Below are 12268 nucleotides of genomic sequence, written 5' to 3'. Positions count from 1 at the left end.
TAGCAAATTAACGCTTGAATATGTCAGTTCTAAGACAAAGTTGTTTGGTCTTTTTTTTCTCTTTATGTTTTCAAAGGAGCATAAATTCAAGTTAAAGATCAGTAGAAAGTTCTTTTCTGAGCTGTGCAGCCCCCTTCCAGTCCTTCAGTCTGACCAGAATGGCAACCTGATACCTGGCGGCCCTGTAGTACTAAGGATCTGTTTTACAGCTTTATAGTATAATTTGATAAGTCATTTCAACTGAAAATAATTTTGTTAGAAAGTGACAATATACAACAAAGGTCCTGGCAAAAAGGGTAGTGTTAATATGTTTTAACTTGATATACTCAACAAAGTAATTGCATCAAATGGACATTAATGACATTGTCTTCTCATAAGAACACTTTCAAAATATGATGCTTTGACATTTTTAGTTTAAAAGTTTTTTTTATTGTTAACATGTTTCTCTTTTACTGTGATATTGAGGGATTTCTTTTTTCATCCCAAACTTTGTGAGTTACTTTAATTATAATTTAAAATATAAAGGAGCTTAGTTTAAACAACTAATAACCAGCACATAAACCCTCCCTATTTTCAGCACTTAAAATAACCTGGATATCAGTCCCTGACCCAAGATGAATGACTTGTTGTCTAATTGTTTCCCGACACAGGCTGCCATCGCATGCTTTAGGGTCCTCAGGCGCTTCTGGTTCTCAGCGCTGCAACAAATCCAGACAGCCTCAACACATTCATGTCACAACACAGGCACCATGGTGAGTCTGTAGTCTGTGCCTGACTGTGTTTCTACATGCAAAGCTTAGCAAGAGGTGGACGGATGAAAATTCTGTCACATATTTAGAAAAATGTATTTTATCTCATTTAGAGATGTAGCTTATGCTACATCTAAACTCCTTAAATTGAACCTGAGTGCCAACAGCCACTCAGCTCTCACTCTCAGTGGCTCCGCCCTACTCACAGCAGAATGTGTTTTCTTATTAGTAGCTCTGGTTACTTTGTTTCCAGTCACATGTGCAGTTTGAATCACATCATTATGTGAAAAAATTATGTGAAAAAAGAATAAAGGATAAAGTCTGTCTGTTCTAGTAACAGAAGAAATACGTAAAATTAGGCAAGAAAACTCGTTATGAAAAACACTGAATCCAAAGAGGATTAATCAACATAGAAACCATTCACATTTACCAAGTTTGGATAAAGTATGGGGCTGTAGTCAATAATAAATTAAGTGCCATTTGGGAGCCAAAAGAACCGGCTTTCTGAAAAGAACTGAACTTCACATCACTAATTTCCTGGGAAACCGATTGGACCAACTGATACCATCCATTTATTTGTTTGTATAGACCTGGTTTGCAAAAGTATGAACATTCAGAAAATGAAGTAGTCTTTTTTCAATCAGAGCTGTGTGTATTATTATTATTATTATTATTATTATTATTATTATTATTATTATTATTATTATTATTATTATTATTATTATTATTATTATTATTATTATTATTATTATTATTATTATTATTTATCAGAGAATTTCACTTAACTCATACTTAACTCATTAATTATCTCTCATGTTTAGATATATTACTTATGTCCAGTTCATCCATAATGTTCTGAAAGTGAAATAATGTAAACTTCAAACAAAGTCAGTGAGTTAACATACTGCAGGCACCAATGTCATATCATAAAAGGTTATACAGTTGTGTATGTTTTATTTAAGAATACTGAAAATCTTTTTAACACATCGATTTATTTATTTTGTTACTCACAGCTAAAATCATTTGGTGGATCCCGTAGATCAGAGTGAAAAGCAGCAGATCAAAGATGAACATTGCCAGGGGGTTCAGATGCAGTTTGTTTGGAGCAAAGTTTCAAGAAAAGTAGAAAGTCTAGCTGTGGTTAATTGGTGTGTTTAGGTCCGAGGTCATGAGGATAGCAAAAGGAACACACCACTATGCCCTGAGTGGCACATGGATACACAGCCACCACAGAGATGCTGCTATAACTAATCACAACTAAACACTGTGAAGACACGCACAGACCCAGTTTTCTTATCTTCCTCTCAGACTCTGCCGTCTTTCTGTGCTTCTTACCTCTGCTTTAAGTTCTTGTGGAGCCCAAAAGCCCAAGGGAGACCATAATGTGTCACAGCAGCAAAGGCATCTTTATGAACCTGTTGGCAAAATCCCATCCCACACCAGACCTGCAGCACTGGAGGGTTCAAAATCAAGTGAAAACCAAAAATTAGAAATACCAAGTCTTATCTTTTTTTTTATTCTGTGCACAAACATTAAGTTTATCACTAAAGTCCTGAATTGAAATACCACCAGAACAAGTGCCCATCAGGATTTGTATGAAAAAAAAACAGCAAAAGGAACTGTAATTACTGCGGAAAGAAGACACCGTACAATTTAAAACAAACTCAACATTCAGCATGCTGAGTACTCTTAGCAGGATTTCAATCTTTTACTGCAGCTCAAGTGCTGAATTTGGGACAACATAATGTCTAAATATTACTGTTAAAATGCAGTAAAAGATTGTTAAAAGCTCTGCTGATACTAAGACAGAAACAACAGTCAGTTTCTACTGTGTTGTAAACACATGCCATGTCTGTTCATGCCACAAACAGGCAGCAGACTACCAGCACTAAAGATGTGTTACTATTGGTAATAATGATACCAAAAGGCCCACGTGGTACTTAAAGGGATTGATAAATAGTGCCGCACGTGCTATTTTGAACTACTAATTCTGTGATGTCTGCTGTTAACCAGCTAAATTGTAAGTCTACATCAATTTTAAGCTGCCATCTTGGTAGTCCATCTTTAGATCCTATCAGTCAGTGTGATAGTGTTAATACAACGCTATCACAATACAAAGCAGTAGGGTGGATGATTTTACCACCACTACATAGTTTTAGTGTTGTTTCTTTTTCTTAATTACAAGGTTACCAATAACCTGTAATCTGTAACCAATAGGGTTACACATTACCCTATTTAAACAGCCTTTTATTATTTGTTTGCAGGTCAGTTTACTTTCAGTTACTGTTCAGTTGACCTCATTTTTCCCCAAATCTGTTATTTGTCATTTATTTTGCAATGACATTTGATGTTTTAACTCATTTTGGCATTATTAAACTGAATGTTTTTCAAATTTTTTAACACCTTTTGGCCTTGTTTAAGTCTGGTCTCTTACACACAGGTTCCATCTTGAAAATCTACTACAAGAGCTTGTAGTCTGTTATCTTTTTATTCATTGTTCCTGCACTGGAGAATTTGTCTCTGCCTTGCTGAGAGGTTCCAGAGGCTTTCTCCTGGCCTCTCTGGACCTCTGGGTCACTCGTTTGTCATTGCAACCTTTGACCCTTGTAGTTCAGCGTTCCAAGAGGAATGTTGAAGATGTTTACCTTCGGTGAGACTGATGGTGTCCAGGTGGCTTTTTGTCTCTTTTTTACCCCCTTCTTTTTGGTGAGCCTTGCTTCTCCCTCCTGTGTTTGGTGAAAAAGGATGGAGCATTTCCTATCGTAGTGTTTAGGTTTTTCACTTTTCAGTCAAAATACCCTGCTTGCAAAATACATAAATCTTCAAAATGACCATGAGCTCATTTATTTGCTAGAAGAAATCTCTACTGTTTTGACTGAAATCTAGTAGCAGAGAAAGCTATTGACTCCTTGTCTGGGTCTGGTAAGAACACATTCGTGCTAAGCTCCACTTCCCAGTCTGTTAGCAATCAGACATCCAGCTGAGTGACCTGGCTAGACATAGTGGGCATACAGTAACAGATAATGGCCCCCACTTCCAGCTTCCTCCACCCTCCACTTGAACATAGTGCCATCTATCACTATCGTGCTAGACCTCCACTGTGGCTCCTTGCTGGATCCTCGTCTACTGGAAACTCTTGGACCCCCCGCCCCCTTCCCCTCTCCCTCCACTGGCCCTCCCCCTTAAAAAGCCCATTAAACAGTGTTGTAATGCAAAAAGTAGGACTGAAGAGAGAGCTGGCCAGGTGTCGGGTGCGTCTGGGCTGAGCGTCTAATGCAGCCATTATGAGTGGCTGGTAGGGTGGGTGGATTATCATAAAAGCATCTCCCCTCCCTCTAATGTGAACATGCCTGATCAATACTAGACTCCTGGGAGAGGATGGAAAAGTGGATTGATAAAGTATGTGAGGAAGGGGGGCAGCTTTACTTATTAGCCAAGCGCTTTGTCACTACAGGCGGCAAGGCCCTGATGGGTGAGAACAGTGTACAAAAACATGAGAGGTGGCAATGGAGCATTTAGCTCGTATGGCATTTTGAATCAGAAGTGCTATTAACAGCCGAGCCATTTATTTTGAGCCCCAGTTCAATACAAATGTTGTTTTTTGGTTATGTGAGTATAAGATAGGTTTCAGGTTAGCATTCTTTATTATTACCTAGCATTATGAGAATAAAATTCATTATTACTGCTAATATAAACTCTGATTGTTATAAATTGGGGTGAGGTGTAAGAAATGCTTCTGGTTGGACAAAGTTTACACCATGTAAACAGTGTCCTAGCTTTTTTAGTTTCCAGTTCCACCTTTATAGCATCTATATTCCAAACACATTCTTTGGGAACATAATTGCACAATTTCAGCATCAGTTTTATTTGTCAATTAACTTATCTTGTTTCTTAAATTGATCAGTTTTTCTTCCAGGAGCCGATCATTTTCAACAAATCCATTTTCCATGATGGTCAGTGCTTTAGTAGATCTTTATCAATGCACACTTGATGACTGCTATAGCTAGGTAGAATATGCAGTTTATAGCACTTAAAACTATATGGTTGAAATCTGAACTTATTATAGTGATGGGAATTTCGTCTCTTTTCAGTGAGCCAGCTCTTCTGGCTCGACTCCCAAATAAGAGCTGGTTCTTTTGGCTCCCAAGTAAATCTTTCATCTATTATCAGCTGCAGCCCCATATATTAATGTAGCTTAGCAAATAGGAATGTTTTATATGATAAATCCTTTTGCATTCAATGTTCCTTGTATGAGAAGCCTTATACTTCCTTAATTTTAAATATTTGTTCTATGAAAGCAGACATTTATACTTTTGTTTATTTTAATAAAACTTTAAATTTTTTTAAAAAGCGAATGAACAAGACACTCCAAACAGACACATCCTGGAAACAAATGCAGGATGAGCCAAACATGTTGTCAGTTTCTTCCTGTTAATGGGGATTTATCCTCTCCACTGTCACCACATACATGCTTGGTATGAGGGATTGGTGTAAAGTCACCGACACAACGCAAGTGACTGTCAACGGGCACTAGATGCTTGCCCACAAGGAGTGAATAATAATAATACTAATACTACTAATAATACTACTACTACTAATAATAATAATAATAATAATAATAATAATAATAATAATAATAATAATTGTAATTATTATTATTATAACGGGCACATTCACATGCTGATGGTAGCCTGGGGCAGGCTGACAGAAGTGAGGCTATAATTTTGTGCCATCTGCGCTTATGTCCAACAACAGCAGTGACCAGGCCCAGGCCACTGCTGTAAATGTATTGATTGGAGGAAGGATTTGCAGTAATGCTGCTTTGTGCACCTAGGATACAGGAGTCTGTCCCTGAAGAAGCTCTCCTCTAGAGCAACAGCTTCATGGATGGGGTGGGAGACATTGTAAAGGAGTGATGTTATTTTGGCCATAGTCCGTCGGCCCCACCACCTGCAGTGAGTCCAGTAGCAGATGGTAGCTGATGTAACTGCAGATTCAAAGAAGGTCTTCAGGAGTGCCCCTTGTACTCCACAAGACTTCTGTGACGGCAGTGTAGACAGAACTAAAACAGAGTCCAATTGTCACTGAATCAGTGGATATTACAATATTTTATCACAAACTGATTCCAAAGAAGCTTTATAATATATCAGGGTTTATATCTGACAATAGCTTTGTTCATTTTTTAGCTTTCACGTGTGGTTACACACAAACTTTTTAAATATATGAATTACCAAGATTTGATCCTGAAGCTCATCTGATCAACTGGAAGTCCAAACGTAAAACATTTCCATACTGATTGTGTCTTAAAGCTTTAAAAAGTTTAAAGAAAGTATGTCAAATTTGACTTTATTTGAAAATGACGAGTGGAGCCTTAAGAGCAGGCAAAACACACCAGATTGTTTCCTGATGCAGAGTGGTAATCAGGTTCAGCATTTACAACCAAAGTTTCCCTCCAACATCTGTACTCTCGGTTCTAACACTGCTTTATCTAAGAGCTTAAGCAGTGTGCTAATTTATTTACTAGTGCTCTAAAAATATTTGTTGAATTTTAAGTGTTACCAAAATATCATTATTGTTTTGTTATTTAAAATTTAATGTGTTTGAGGGGTGAGGAGGAGCATCCTGGAAACATAGAACAGACACCATCAAACTATCAGACACCTGTCAAACACCTTCTACTACAGCATCTTAAGCCTCCTCAGAAGCAATAAGCCCGGCCTGAAACTTAAACCTCTCCCTAATTTCCTGTTAACTTATTCGTTAAGTCATTCCATCTGTACTGGGTGGAATGCTGTTATACGTTGATCACATCATTTGGCAGCAACATGTTATTTACTAGGAGTTTTCAGAGCTTGGTTCAGCCACTTTTAGAACCATTTGTGTTTCCTTAATGTATACACTGTTCATTTTACTCAGTATCTGAAAAGCAAAGAACTTACTATGATGAAGTGTGAGAATAGTGTGGTCTGCTAACATGTGAAGTGCACTCAGAGGCTAACACTGCTTTCACTAGTGCTGGGATTTGTTGAAAACCAATCTGTATGAAAGCACTGCACCACCCACACACACACACCTCTGACCTCCCTTCACACTGCATGGTGGAAGTGGACTCACTTTTTCTTGTAACAAGGTTTTCTGTTACCATCTCACAAACATACATCTGCATCTTATACATCACATATTATTTACAGAATCAAATAGATCAGTCTCATTATGTTCTGGCTTTCTAAAAACATCTCCAACATTTTTTATGAGGTTAAAACCTAATGGTTGCTTCTTGGTGTACAACATCTGCTCTTTGTGATTTATAGGAGCAGAGGGAGAGGGTCTGCACTGAAAAACTGCATGGAATGCCAAGGAAATTTCAAGCCATTTGCTGTGTTGGCCCGAGCCTGGTAAATATAGTTTATAAAGAATGGTGAGGTAATCACTGATCTTTTTCCCTCCGTTTACCATCAGTTAAAGTGAGGAAAGGCACTCCAACACCTAAACACCTTAACAGCCTATATGCACAGCCAGTCAACCAAAGTTTACCTCCAACATTTGTACTCTGGGTTCTAACACAGGATTTCCTCCTGGTTCTGCTCCTGATGGAAAAACTGTTTTTTTTTTTTTTTTTGTCCCCTTCAGGCCATGTCCAAAGGTTCTCTGACCAAATCGACTTGCTTCATCGCCATGCTTGCTAAGCAATCTTACCTGGCCATTTTGAGTCTTCTGCTGGGTGAGGCCTTCTCCCTTGAAGTGAGACAATATACTCTGGTTATTGGAATTTCTGATTAGAATCCCAAGATGACAAAGCAACAAAAGAAAGTGGTCCCTGGATTCTTTAAATTTCAAAATATGAACAGAAAACATAATCCCCTTTTCTTTTTATGTGACCTAAAACAAATGAGGAAAAACTTTAATTTAGATAATTTTCAAAATGAATGAATTCATGCTTTTGGCTTGTGAGTGCACTTGGTGTGTCTGTTTCCTTCTGTCTTTCAGTGGCAGGTTTCCACCTGAGCATGTGGCCTTGGCTCTGGGCTGCAGTCATACCTGAAAATAATCTTCTCATCTCCTTCTGAGTATTTTAGGAGCTACGTGACAGCCAGTAATAGTCAGCCTTTCCCAGTAGAATCAAACCTAAAGTCTGATTCATCTTTTGCAGTTTCATGTTCCCTATATTCTACATCTTTTCAGACCTGCTGAATTTCTGACCTGGTTCCTAGAGTCATCATTTAGCTGGTGAGGAAACCTTCTCTCCATACTCTCATGAGCTTAATGCCAGCTTTCCAATCTGTATAATTTCTGGCCCATATTCCATCCAGGAACACTGACCACACCTTACCTCCAGTTCTATTGGATTCCCTTCTTCCAAGCTGCTTCCACTCATTGAGTCAGTGAGTCAGCAGCATGTATTTTCTTCAAACATTTTCATCACTATTCTTGGCACTACACTAACTTCTCCCTCTCCTCCCTCCCAGTAGTTGTGATTTTTTGCATGTGGGTCAAACTGCAAATTTTACTGATTTTATCCATCCTAATTTAGATGAAGAAAATGGATGATGAAAAACATCCAAATTGTGTCTCTAGGAGACACGATTTCTTCTATACACCTTGACAGGCCTTCAAAAAGAAATCTAAGTTCACCTTTGTTTGAAAGCACATAATCCATTTTCTTCAGTATATGTGGAGAAAACAGCTTGGTGCAAATGTTGTACGTGTCCATATGTTAATTAAAACACAAACTTCTCTTGGACTCTTACAGCCAATGATCTCTCTTCTACCTTTTCATATGTAAGAGAGATAGAGCAGTGATGTAAACCAATGATAAGCAGCATTTAAATCAGTGATTCCCAAACATGGTCCTCCACCCTGCACTGCATGTTTTAGGTGTCTCCTTGCTTCCAAACACCTACCTTAAATGAATGGGTGACTAACAGACTTCTGCATCATTTGGGGGCTGCAGAGGAGGTCATGCAAACATTTGAATCAGGTGCTCTGGATCAGAGTAACACCTAAAACATAAAGAGTGGGGGTACTTGAGCACCATGTCTGGGAACCACTGGTTTAGACAACAGTTAAAGGGGGCATTGTCTTTCTTCGAATTTATGAACATACTCAATAAATTGTCCCACAGTGGCATGTAATGCAGTCTTCAAGATACCAACAAGCACTATTCAATCAGCCAGAGTTCTATAAAGTGAGACAAGGGAGAAGGCCACACCCAGCCACAGTCTCAAAATGGCCAGGTAAGATTGCATAGTGAGTATGGCAATGAAGCAAGTTGATTTGGTCAGAGAACCTTAGGAGACATGGCCTGAAGGGGACAAAACACCCACCAGTTTCTCAGAGCCAGGAGGAAATCATGTGTTCAGTTTATCTGTTACCACTGTGGGAGGCATTGGTTAGTTTCTGTACCACCGTATATGAACTATCGTAGGATGAGTTCAGCTTCAACTACCTTTTATATGCTCAGTTATGACTGATTTTCTAATTGTGTTTGGTAGTCAAAAACTCCTGAGAAAGAAATGATGAATAAACCATATTTGTAATGAAGAAAATGTATGTACTGCAAATGCTCATCAAACTTATTTCCATCTCCTATATATAAATGATGCTGTCATGCGTGTTATTGAGGATTATGACTAATTCTTTTATCCAACCTATGTACTACTTGCATGAAGCCATTAAGCATATGAAGCCATGGTGTTATCATGTTCTTTAATATTTTAACTAAGAAAATAAAATAAAACTAAATCAAAATTTCTCTCCATCATTGTTTACCAGAGCAAAGGCTGGTTCACATTTCAATTTTTATGACATTTTTGAGTTGTGAGGAAAACATTCAAATAACTAAATAATACACACACACCATAAATAATAACCCCAAAATTAGGCACCTGCATAATTTTTTTTCTCTTAATATTCTAAATACAAAAATAAAATCTAATTAAATGCATATTTCTCCTCATCATTTGTAAACCGTAACGCATTTTACAAACATCCCCTGCATTTCTCTATCTTTGGAAATATAGAAAAATTCCATGAAGTGCAGTTTAATTCTGTCTTTTCAGTGGTTGTTATAGCATTTTGAAGGTAAACCAGTGAAATAAAATATCATACAGTTATGACAGATCTGTTAAATAAAGGTCAGGAAAACTAACCTAGTGAAGACCTTACTTGGCTTCATCCCCAAAACAAAGTGTGAAGCTGTGTGTGTGTGTGTGTGTGTGTGTGTGTATTGCTTTCTGTTCATCTCTACAAGTACTCCGTCCACTTCTCCTGTGCCCTTCAGGAAGGCTAATGATAGATATGTAAGTAGGCAGCGTGACCTGTTCTGCTGCACATGGAGTTGATTTGCTGTGGTTTTAGTTGTAGCTTTCACCCTCAGCCCCCAAGGCACAAATACGTCTGTGGTACTCCCTCCCAGAGAGCAGCAATCTGACAAGCAGCACAGACCTAATCCAGGCCAGGTCTGGGGCTGTGTTTGGTATGCATCCCCTAGGTATGGAATAAATACAAGGCCAGTAAGTAGATCTGCTTGCATGAACAACCGCAGGGAGTGGAGGGCTTTCCAAACTTAAGATACACGCCTTGACGGGATATCTCTTATCCTCATATGTAACCTCATAACATTTAGGGCTTTTCACAAATAAGAACACCTTTGATCTCCTGTGGAAAGTAATGTAGTTTTAATGTCAGACTTTAAGGGCCATTAGCTGCATTTTTATCTGGTAGCAAGGCTACTTGGCAAATTTTTGAATGTGAATTCAAGGGGTGTAGCTACCCTTGAGGTGGGAAAAGCAGGCTTCTGATTGGAGAGTTTTGCTCTGAGGAAGAAGGTGGGTGGAGAAAGTGGATAAGTAAGTCTCTTTTCTACCTCACAGCACTTCAGCTGATTTATGTACCTCTGAGCAAGGCACTAAGCCTCCCCCAGTTGGCAAAAAAAGATATTAGACTTTTCAAAGCAAATATCTCCCTGTAAATGGGGTGTGTTTATTCTAAATGAGGAAAAGTCCTTTCAAATAATTTTTTCTCTTTTTTTTTTCAAGCATTTTTTTCTAAGATTTTCAGCTATAGTGGAATCCCCCAGCCCCCACTCCCTTCTTTTTTGCCTCCACAAGTAGAGCACATGAGACATACTTGTCCAAACTTGCTGTGTAATTTGTGGATTAGCAGTTGCCTCTAATGGTTGAAATCATCTGAGCTTTCCCTCTGCTGCTCAGGGGGAAAAAGGCAGAAAGGATGAGAAAACTGACCTGGAAACCCATCAATAAAAGGGAAGGACGTTACAGGAGATAAACTTATTATCTTTAACGTTGGGAACTTTTCAGGAAGCTTATTTTACTCCTTTCTTAAATAAGAAATTAAAACTATATCCTTGCTATTAAGGAATAAGGAATCAGACTCTAATATATTATATTACTTTAGTTTTACTTCAGAGCTTAGAGGAAGAAGAACATCAAATATTCAAGATAAATTATGATGTAATGAGTTAAGGTTCTGTTCAGGAAACAGAAACCGACTTTCCAAATTTTTTTTATGATAAAATATTGGTTACTTTCTGTTGGTGTTCCTGTTAAATTAAACCCTGACCTTGTTAAAGCTCAGTTCACTACACGTCTGCATTAAGGTGCATTTTCCTGTGCTGGTCACTGCAGAGTATTCAATACGAACAAAAGTGAACCAAAAAAAAACCGTCTTAATCCTTTAGTGTTTATGGTTGACCATGAACACTTAAATTTATCAAAGGGTCCACTACATTAGGATCGGGTTCTGGCCTCCATAGGCCCATCGGTCTGTAAAGATTAGGAAGATAGCAAAAAGGTCCTGAATAGATAACATAAACGAGTACATGCAGACCCCCTCTCCCCAATGTTTACACTAAGAAGTGCAGTATACTCCCAAGCAGACTGCTGTTTGTTGGTGTCAGGAGGAGCTACATTCATTCTGGTTGGTAGTATAAAAATTGTTTGATTCAGTTCAAAGTTCTCAGTTTCACTCAACATGTTCATGTCCAACAATACTTCCTGCTGCTCAGGTGAACTAAGATCCATCCTCCACACCACAACCCTGTCATCCAGATCCACAGTCTCTTTCCATTTTTAATTGCTCACTTTTTATTTGTGGAGGAATAATGATTCAATATTGAATTATATATTAATTCAGATAATTATACTATTATTACAGTTTGGTTTATGTGACATAAACATGCAGCTAGAATGTCATCATTTATGAATGTGCTCTGTAACATGTTCCACAATCATTCACTATAGCCCACCAAACAGAAAATCTAATTGTTGCCATGGATACTGTAGTTTTTTTATATATATATATATGAAAGATGTATTAGGATTTTTTTATCAGTTGTTTTTTTTTGTCTGTTGGTTTTTATTGTTAAACTTTTTTTTTTGACTCTCTAACAGTTGCTGACATCTTTTGGTTATACATGACAATATATGACAACATCATTTTCTCTGTCCCAAAAGCAGACTGGGCCGCTCCTGAGCTATAGTACACATTTTCGTAAAGAT

The sequence above is a fragment of the Xiphophorus maculatus genome, chromosome 4 (assembly GCF_002775205.1).
Source record: "Xiphophorus maculatus strain JP 163 A chromosome 4, X_maculatus-5.0-male, whole genome shotgun sequence".
Taxonomy (NCBI): Eukaryota; Metazoa; Chordata; class Actinopteri; order Cyprinodontiformes; family Poeciliidae; genus Xiphophorus; species Xiphophorus maculatus.
Note: the sequence above shows the minus strand (reverse complement) of the source record.